Below are 9,553 nucleotides of genomic sequence, written 5' to 3'. Positions count from 1 at the left end.
CCATGGCCATTCCTGGCTCGGCAGTGGAGGGACGCGGGCCGGTATGGCGGCACACGCCAGCTCTCAGCAGCCGGGAATGCCTGGTCCCCTCTGGGGAGGGTGAGCTGTGGGCAGGTACGGGGCTGGCAGGAGGGCACTGACATCGCTTCTCTCTCCTCGTTACTTGACGCCTGCAGAGAAGCTGATCAACCTGAGGTGTCGCTTTGCAGCTTTAGGCCAATTTTTACTGTGTCTGAACCAATCTGTCCAACGCCCACATACAGCTTAATAAACACCCAGGAGGTTTAGCCAATTCCTTGTGCGTACTTTATCGTTTTGAGACATTTTGAGATGTCATTTAGAGATGTGAAATGCCTGCGACCTTCCTCCGTTTAGGCTGCACACTGACCAGTCAACGTTCAGTCTGGTGAGCCAGAGCATATGCATTAAATCCTGCATTAAAGCTCTACTGATAACATTATGCTTATTAAATAATACAAACATTTTTCCTGTTTGCCAAACAGTGGGGATCCCTAGTGCACACTGGGGAGGCATGAACTATAAAAGCCTCTATTCTTTTTTAATTAGGCCATATCTAATTAAAATGATTGCCTGCCATTACTAGCATTTATAAAGTATTTTCCAGCTCAGCATGACTCATGGGGCTGTACGGAGACAGGCTGCGCTGCAATCTATTTGGGATGTGTTTGCCTGTGCTGTGCAATTGTCCTTTATCATCGTGCAGGCAGTGTTTGTCTGAATTATTATTTAGCCTGTACTGCCAGCTGTCCAGGCCTCTAAGTTCCTCTTATAAATTAACTGATTAGCCTATTTTGCATACATGTGAAATCGGGTTTGAGATCCAGTTTGGGGCTCTGAATGGACAAATTAATTTGAAGGTAGAAGCAAGACTGTCCCTAGAAGTTGCTGGTGGGGAATTTAGCAGCTCGAGCTGCCGGGCTGGTTCAGTAGCCAGCTATTGCAGTCAGCGTGGAGACACTTGCAGTCTTTCTATGAACCTGGGTGGGAACGGGAACCATTGCACGTGCCTCAAGCAGCCCACTCAAACTCAGCCCATAAGGAGTGGCTGTTTTGGAGGGAACAAAGACCCTGGCCATTAAATGGCGTAGGGTGCCGTAGGCAACCCCATTAAAGCCAAGGTTAGCCAGCAAATCCCGCTGGAGAGGAGCCAGGCGTTCCCTCTGAGGAGAGAGCGACCAAAAGCCAGCCTGGAGTGATGGGAAGAGGTGATGGGCTGTGGCCCAGGTTTTGCCAAATTTGCCTGAAGAATAAAAGGGTGCCTGAAGAGAGTGTGGGGTGCGGCAGAGCGTGCCCCGGGGGGGAACTGGCCCTGGGGGGGACGGGCCCGGGAGGGAAGCGTCCGGGCTGGTTTGCGCTGGGCAGGGCGGTTTGCAGGCAGCGGCTCCCTGCGGGCGCAGCGGGCGAGGGACGGGGCTGCGCTGGGGCCGGGGGACGCTCAGCGCTCGGGCGAGCGTACGGAGCTGCCCGCGGAGCCGAGGGTGGTTGCTGCAAGCCGAGCAGTAGGGCCTGGAGAGATCGTGCTGGTTTGGCGGGATCTTGGCTCGAAACACGCAAAGTAATGGGCGAGTGTGTGGAGACCCCAGATTTTTGGGCTGACAGCTGAGTCCCCAGGCTGGGGGACTGAGGTTTTGTAGGCTGTAGGGTTTAGAGCAGCAGTTCAAAGGGGTCAGACATCCTCCTCTCGGGAGGTATGTCCACACTGGAAGGACGGTGTGGAGCGGAACAGAGTAAGCCCCCGTGAGAGCCCGCGCTCCTGCGGGGGGGCAGGCAGCAAGCAATGCTTCTGCTGGGGGGTGCGCAGGGCTGCTCCCCTTCCCCCCCAGGCCCCTGCTTCATTCCCTGCCACGTGTGACGGTTGGACTCGATGATCTTAGAGGTCTTTTCCAACCTTAATGATTCTATGATTCTACGTAACCCTCCGGCTTTTGGCTCCCTCGGTGGCGTTACAGCACGTTGGTTACGGAAGGTGGTGGAGATGTGAGGGGTGAGAAGCGGGCGAGGACGCGACAGCAGGATGCTGAGTGAGGAGATACAACAGCAGTGGCAGTCGCTGATGGAGCAACTTAAAAGGCCCAGCTTTGCAAATTACAGCTTGTACGGGTGAGCTGAAGCTGTCACTGGTGTCAGTGCAAGGTTTACAATCATATTTCAGCTCTTGTTCCCTTTCACTTTCACAGCTAGTATTTTTGGTAAGTTTTTCTTGCAAGGGTTATTATGGTGCTTGAAACATAGGTATGATGCTATTGTTGTCTTTCCTTTAAGTCAGTTGTTGTCTTTCCTGTAAGTCAGTACATCCCAAGTAAGACATGACAAGACATGGAATTAGATTAAAATTAAAATCTTACCATATAAATTTAAGTTTTTAGTATAGGCTTGCCCATCTGAAATTATAGCATCTTTATTCTGAATGCTGTCCCTAATACGAAGTAAAATGTAATACTTGCTCTGTAAGCTGATAATCTAAAAGGCAGTGCCTTTACAAAAAAAGGTAATATTTTCAGCTTCATTTTATAGGTGAGGAACTGGGACACAGAGAATCAAATTACTCCCATGTCATGCAGACTAGGAATTAACATGCGTCTTGAATTTCCAGTTTCATCTTAACCACAAAAACAAATTTTCTCTCTGAGTAGGGATGGTTTGTTCTGGATTTTAAAACATTTCTTGAATGGAGTGATAAAATAATTTAAAACTCTTACTGCGTTATGCTTGCTCACCTTGCTCATCATCTAGTGATGCTGCAGCATCTTCTTCTTATGGCTGCAGCCTTTTCTTCTCCTGCTGTGGATCAAAAGATATACTTTCTTACCTTGTGCAAGACAGTCTTTGCTACGAATACTTCTTTTCTTCATGGTACCTTGAAGAACAGTTGCACGCCTGATCCAAATATGAGCTTTGCACTGTTTCTGGTAGTGAAACAACAATAATAAAACCGCCTGGCTTTTTCTCCTGCAGACAAACATTGTGGTAATTAATGTGAATGCAATTATTCATCAACTGCCACTCCATTGGCTTTTTTATGGGTCATTCTTGTGCTCTTTTTATTTCTCTTTAATTACATGGTAGGGAAAGAAGAAGCTGAGGTTGTGCCTGGGACAGGGCTGGCAGTTGCCAGCTAACAGGGATGAGCTTTGGAGTCATCTTTTCCTGTTGTAGAACACAAAACGAGTTGATGATCTAACACCCAGGTTAGGTCCTGCTGCCGTGCCTGGCAGGTCGGTCTTCTCCTCTGAGTTGGTGCTGGAGCTGAGGTTTCTCTGAGATGCTGCCGTGCTGGAGCTGCTGCTGAGCCATCCGGATTGCCGTGCTCATGTCCCGCTGGAAGCCTGATTTGCCTTCAGGTTTAGGAATGCACTAATCACACCTCGAGAGCTGAAGCCATCATCTCGGGCAGATTTTGGTAGGGGCAGCTGTTTTTACCAGCAGAAGGCATCGGGTTAGATTGCCTGGATCCCAGTGCCTTTTCAGCAATTTGTTTCTCATTTCTTAATACAACAGTATTATTCTGGGTACCTGAACTTCTCACAGGAAAGGCATTGGGAGGAGGGTGTTAAAATGAAATTAGGGGATAACAAGTTTATACTTGTTTCTTCTGCTCTTTCCCCCGCGTGGCTGTAAGAGACAGGAAATGGAGCGAGACAGGGCTTTGGGCTGGGCTAAAAAGGTCACTCGCCTCTTTGCATCTCACAAAACCAAGTTCCCTCGCACCCGCAGCGGGGTAGCACCGCTTACCCTCCACCGCTCGCCTGCGCGGTGTCTGGGTTTGCTTTCCTTCCTGAGCTGAACACGTGAGTTCAACAAGAGCTCACACACCAAAGCACAACAGAGAACGGTAAACCTGCCTGTTTGGTTTCAGCTGGTTTCACCGGTTTGCACCCAGGCTGAAAAGAGTTTTCAGCCTGAAACAGCACCTTGAAGCAGAGGAGTTACTTTTCAGCGCCCTTGTACACAAAATGGTTGCAGCTCTTCTGAAGAAAGAAACCCAGCTCACCTCTCCCCCAGTGCTGGTCCTCCTGGCAGCACTGGAAAGATGAACCTGCCTTAGATCGCCTGGGCTTTGGCCAAAACCATCTGCATCTGAAAGGCAAATACTGCCAGAGCAGTTAAATTTAGCCTTGTTAATTATTCCTGGCAGCTCACGCAGCGTCAATTAAACAAGGATTTACATCCCCCAACGATTTTAGCATAATTTTCACAGTCAATCTGTTTTAAGTCCTAAATATGCTATCTGTCCATTAGAAGATGGTCGCTTCCCCAAATAATTTAAATTCATGTTATTTCATGAATGAAAAGAAAGGGTTTCTTTACTGTAAGAAATCATTAGTATACGTGCCTTTAGCTTTTTTATTAGCTTTACACATGCTACCTTTTGTTTGGTCGCTTTTGTTTACCGACTGTCAAACTCTAGAGACCCTTTAACCCTAGCTCTCTATTTGTCAGAGTTAACGTAGGAAAAAATGTGGGGGTTTGTGTTTATTTTTGTTTTCCAAAGTGAGGAGTACAGCAAGACCACAGGCAGGTATTGCTGTGTGACCACTGGCTAGAATTGCACCAGAGGCAGGACAGCAATTCGAATGCCTGTAAGGTAACAGGAGCGTACGGGGAGGGCCAGCGCCGCCCTTGCGTGCTGTTAACCCTGCTGGGAGGTCGGTGCTGTGTGCACGAGAAATGGTGTAGCCGCGCAAAACCGTTCAGCAGCAGAGCTGTGTTGTCGCCTTGTCCTATGGCGCGCTGCATGGACCAGCGCTGAGTGCCAGCCGCGCGCCCTGGGCGAGGGCAGGAGCTGCACCACCTTACGCTCAAGCAGTGGCTTTTTCCGTGTGTGAAAGATGCGTGAGAGGCATTTCTGTGGTGGACATTTCTGTTATATCTAATAGCAGGACTGAAGGAATTTCTGTATTGGCGTCCATAGTGGAACTGAGTGTTGGGAATCAAAGTAGGTATTGAAAGCAGAATCGTTGCTATGTTATAGCATCATGACATTATATCATTGCTGTGGAAAGTGATGTGATGATCAGTGAAAATAATTCGGGTAGCTAATTCTCCTTCCTTCCATGCGCTGTCTTGTATTGAACGGATATTAATAATATTAAACTTCCATTCTTGGCAGCAAGAAAAGCAGATCTCTGTAGGCTCAGCCATATAAAAGTGTAAACATCTATGTGCAGTAACTGAACAGATGAGTAAAAGGAGCCCTCAGAGCTCAAAGCCTAATAATAATGTTTAAGAGAGTTTTGCTAAAGTCACTCTACAGAGCAGGATTGCTGCTGCCCTTGAAGTTAAGCACTCACATATGCTCTTCGTGTTTGCCAGCACGTTAGTGCAGGGTCAGTACCAACTTGTGAAAAGAACCACATCCTTTATAGCATTTTATAAATAATCAGAATTTCCAGACATAGAAGGACTAATAATTTTTTAATAACAGTAGAATTTCTTGGACATAGAAAGAAAATCACTATCCAGGAACGTGCTGGCTGAGACGGTGAGGCATGCAAACATGCTCTGGAGACATCAAACATAAAGGGTTTTACAGACACCAGGTACCTTGGTGGTTAAGGAAACTACTCCATCCCTGCACTACAGTTTATATCATAATTGCATTAATAGTTGTAATAGCTCGGTGGGTGTAACTGTGAAGTAAATATAAATTTGTGTCTCCTGTGAATAGGTAAAGTGTGTGTTGCAAGACAGAAGCAGATGCTTCACATTGCTTAATAAACACGTTTCCAAGTTGTCACTTCTTCATCCTCTACATCCAGCCCAAGAGATTCAAAGTATAACGTCTGTTGGTAAACCTGATCAGGTGGGAGTCAATAAAAGGAAAACAGTGCAGTATGAAATGGTAAAATGCACATTTATATGCTCACCTACCATAATATACTGGGTCTGGGAAGAATTTCAGCTAGAATAATCATCACAATACCTTATGAAGGAGCATCATGCCTCTTTCCTCTGTTCACTGCAGGCTCCTAGCTTATTTCTCTGTGGAAAATATACAAATGTAACACTCATTTCCTTTGTAGTCATACCTGCCATCTCTTATTCTTACAGTTTCTGATGATAGCTAACATAAAGTAAGAGCTGGTATCTCCCAAGAAGCACTTCCTTTATCTTCATCAATAGATTCATTTTAAATATCAAAAAATGCTCGCGATGAGAGTAAAAAAAATTACCTCCTTAAATTCAAAATAAGAACCTTTTATTCCTAATGTTTCGAGCACTCCTTTATCAAAGAAGCTGATTCTCTGCCGATGTGCGCTTCGTGGAGCTGCCTGTGCTCGTGTGGAGGCTGTGTACACCCCTTCTGCTTCGGCAGCCGGTGAGGTGTCTGGTGGTACCTAGAGGGATGAGATTTTAGGGTCAGAAGGGGCAGGAATTAAATTATCTTGAGAATTTCTAGCTCTTGCTTTGAAACATTAACTAACTTTGGCAAATAAGAGTGGACAAACCCCCCCCACTTGTCTTTTTGAACAGCACTTTAAAACTATGCGTGGTCAACACAGAGAAAGGGCAGCTTTTAGCTGTAACCTCCTTGAGCAATGCCTAGCACTGTAGCTGAAAATTTCATGTGAAGTTTGTTGTTGTCTGCAACATTTGGTTGCAGGTAATTACCTGAGTTTGTTATTGTTGTTCCTACTATTGTTGTCCTATTGTTGTCCTTCCTATTGTTTTAGAGCTGAAGATAGCACCAAGAAAAGGGAAAGTGATCTGTTTCATACCCCATGTTATACTTGCCAGGCCTGAACAATGCCAGGAACGTGCCGAATACACACGATGAGCAAGGGTTGGAAATAGGTCGTCACTCACGCTTCGGGCAGATCATGTGTCAAAGATGCGATCGGCTCGCGTGCAAAAGGACAAAAGCTCCCTGGCTCCCCTGCAAATTCAGCTGAGGAAGGATGCTGTCACGCACCAGTAAAAGCTGCCTGTGCCCCAACAGATAATGGACAAACCCTTATCTCTGAGCTCATTGCCTGGCCTTGCATTTAAATATTTTAGATTTTCATTTATTTACTTTTTGTTAGAATAATTATTTTAGTTTTTGACTATCCAAATGGCATTTTACTTGAATGGAGTACACTTGGTGGCACTTTAAAGGCTTCCTCCTCCACAGCCATTTCCAGAGGTTCCTGTGCCTTTTGATTTTTGAGAAGTCCTGGATTGGTCTTTGCTCTTTCATTTTTAAATAAGTAGCTGGTGGTTGTCATCCCTTGTGTTTAGGATTCAAGGTCAGTACTGCCAAAGTGAGATCATTGATCATTGAACATTGATTGACTTCAAGACAGCCCACAATTCACTCAGGTGAGTTAGGTAGCACCTCCTACTAATAGTGTTCTTAGACATAAAATGTGATCGCTGCAAGGATTCAAATAATCTTTTCTTTATTTTCAACATAAACTTTGTTTCATAAGCAAAACTCTTTCCTGTGACAATCCCGTAAAGCGGAAGAAGCTTTGCTGCGAGCTCACGTGCTGAAAGCCAGGATTATTGCAGACTCACACCCAAAGTCAGTACCTAGGGACCAGGTTAGTTCCTGGTGTAACTTCTGCCTCTGCAGCTTGGTCCTGAGCTACAATTGTCTTGACCTAGTATCCAGCAAGTTTGTTTATCCCGGGATGTAGGGCCTGGCTGGCCATGCCCATCCCGGGAATGGTGCGGGAGCCTCCAGACGATGCGCAGCAGACATCCTGCCAAGGAAAACCTCACACTTGGAAACACTGGCTTTAAATAACGTCTCTTACTTCTGTAAACTTGCGGCAACATTACATCAGGTGTTTTTACTTCTCAGAAAGTTGAAGGCAGTCAATCTATAAGAAATACCCTGGTATTTCCCTGAGACTGATACAGCTACTGTTTCGTGCTGGTATTGTTCAGAGTCACCTCTATCAGATGTCTTTTGTTAGCCTGGCTGTGCCTTGCAAGGGAATGCGGATTGTCAGCTTCGGGATTTCTCCGGAAAGAATTCGCTGTGATAGTAAGGCATCAGGAAACCTCTTTTTTTCTGTAGAAAGATGAGGGAATTTGGCAAACAGTGAATAGCATGATCAAATAATTTACAAGTGTGACTTTGAGTTTGTTTCCTTTCCCTGAGCTATTTATGCAGCACACGTTTGAAGGCAAGCTGTGAGTATTATGCAAAGAAATCTGCTAGCATGCAATCTCCAAGAGAAGATTTAAGATTTAATTTCAGGCAGGATCTGGCTCACAGCAGCTAATAGGAAGAACTGTTACACTACTCTGACAGCCATACAAAAAATTTAGTGTGTTTAATGCTTATATTTCCATGTCACATTTTTGCTGCGGTGAAAGGCATTTACATGCATGGAATGAGTGAAATGCCCACTGATGTGAAATAATTTTTTGTCATTAGTTGCAGAAGCTAAGGTGAATGTAAGAGGGAACGTGGAAGCTCCATCTCACCCACCAGTGTTTACTGCCATAAACCAGTGATCTGTGCGGTTCTGCTGGTGAGCTCCAGCGAAGTGGCTGCTCTCCTGCGGCTACGCTGCCCCAGGACTTCAGGGTCTCACCCCGGAGCTGAGAGGCAGCAGATAGAGAGGAGAGAGGTCTGGTTTCCATCTGTGCACCCTGCACAAACATGAGTGCATTTAACTTCTATTTCTCTGGTTACAAACCTTTAATGTAGCAAGAGCACAGCTTAATGTAGTATCCTGGGCTACACCACTAAGTTCATGTAGTCCAGCAAAGTCACAAGAAGTGGATGATAACGGCTGTCGCCTTCTTTTCCGTTTTTGCATTGATCTGACACAGTAAATGATACATTCCCTCCGGCTACCACAGCCATCCCTCACTGGTGATGAAAAGCAATAGTACCCTCTTGCATTAAAAACCCCTTAGTTGTGACCTCAGCTGTGGTAAAGAAATGTGAGCAGTCCTCACCCCTCAGTCCTCACCCGTCGTCAATATTGTCTTTTCCCAGAAAACAGCTAGATTCCCCGAGATCCCGAGAGCTGTAGCTGACGGGGCTGCAAGCCCTGCCAGCGATGGAGACCGGAGCACAGGCTAAAGGTATTAGAGAGGCTCTGCCGAGCTCTGCTCGGCTACGCGCTGCCTGCAGAGTGCAGCTCTGCGGGTTTGCCCTCCCTGCCTGTGGAGACGGAGGTGACTTTTGGGTCTTAAATCTCCGAGTACGTGGAGAATTTGACAACTGCTCTGAGTTTCTATTAGCACTGGGGTTGGACAAAACTCAATACTTTGTGACAAATACCATAGCTAAGTGCATTTGTTAAGAGGAAGTATGAAGGAGCAGCTTTCCCTCAGAGGTAACGCAGCGGTCCTTTCCGACTGCCCCCAGTACCCCGCTCGTGCTCTGCTCGCCGCCTGCGCTGCAGCCAGGCATTGACCTGCTGCTTTCAAGTGTCCTTTCACGACCTGCCCCATCACTTTGTCCACATCAGTGTCTTTCAGCTTGTGATAAGTTAGGGCATAACCTCTTGTGCCTATCTCTGACCACCTCCTTTTCCTTTTCATTTTTTGGAAAGCCCTCTTTTATCTCACTTTCTTCTTTTTT

The 9,553-nt window shown here is 46.2% G+C and overlaps 1 long non-coding RNA gene across 1 annotated transcript; it reads right to left on the bottom strand.

Moving 5' to 3' along the window:
* Window positions 1-5,605: 5,605 nt before the first annotated feature.
* LOC142085016 (uncharacterized) lies at window positions 5,606-6,792 on the bottom strand. Its single transcript, XR_012674524.1, has 3 exons — window positions 6,741-6,792; window positions 5,945-6,003; window positions 5,606-5,816 (listed from the first exon to the last, which is right to left on the bottom strand). It is a non-coding gene; the product is annotated as an uncharacterized LOC142085016 (long non-coding RNA).
* Window positions 6,793-9,553: the final 2,761 nt, after the last annotated feature.

This window comes from Calonectris borealis, chromosome 8 (genome assembly GCF_964195595.1).
Source record: "Calonectris borealis chromosome 8, bCalBor7.hap1.2, whole genome shotgun sequence".
NCBI classification, from domain to species: Eukaryota; Metazoa; Chordata; class Aves; order Procellariiformes; family Procellariidae; genus Calonectris; species Calonectris borealis.
Note: the sequence above shows the minus strand (reverse complement) of the source record. Positions and strands in the feature narration are given on the sequence as shown.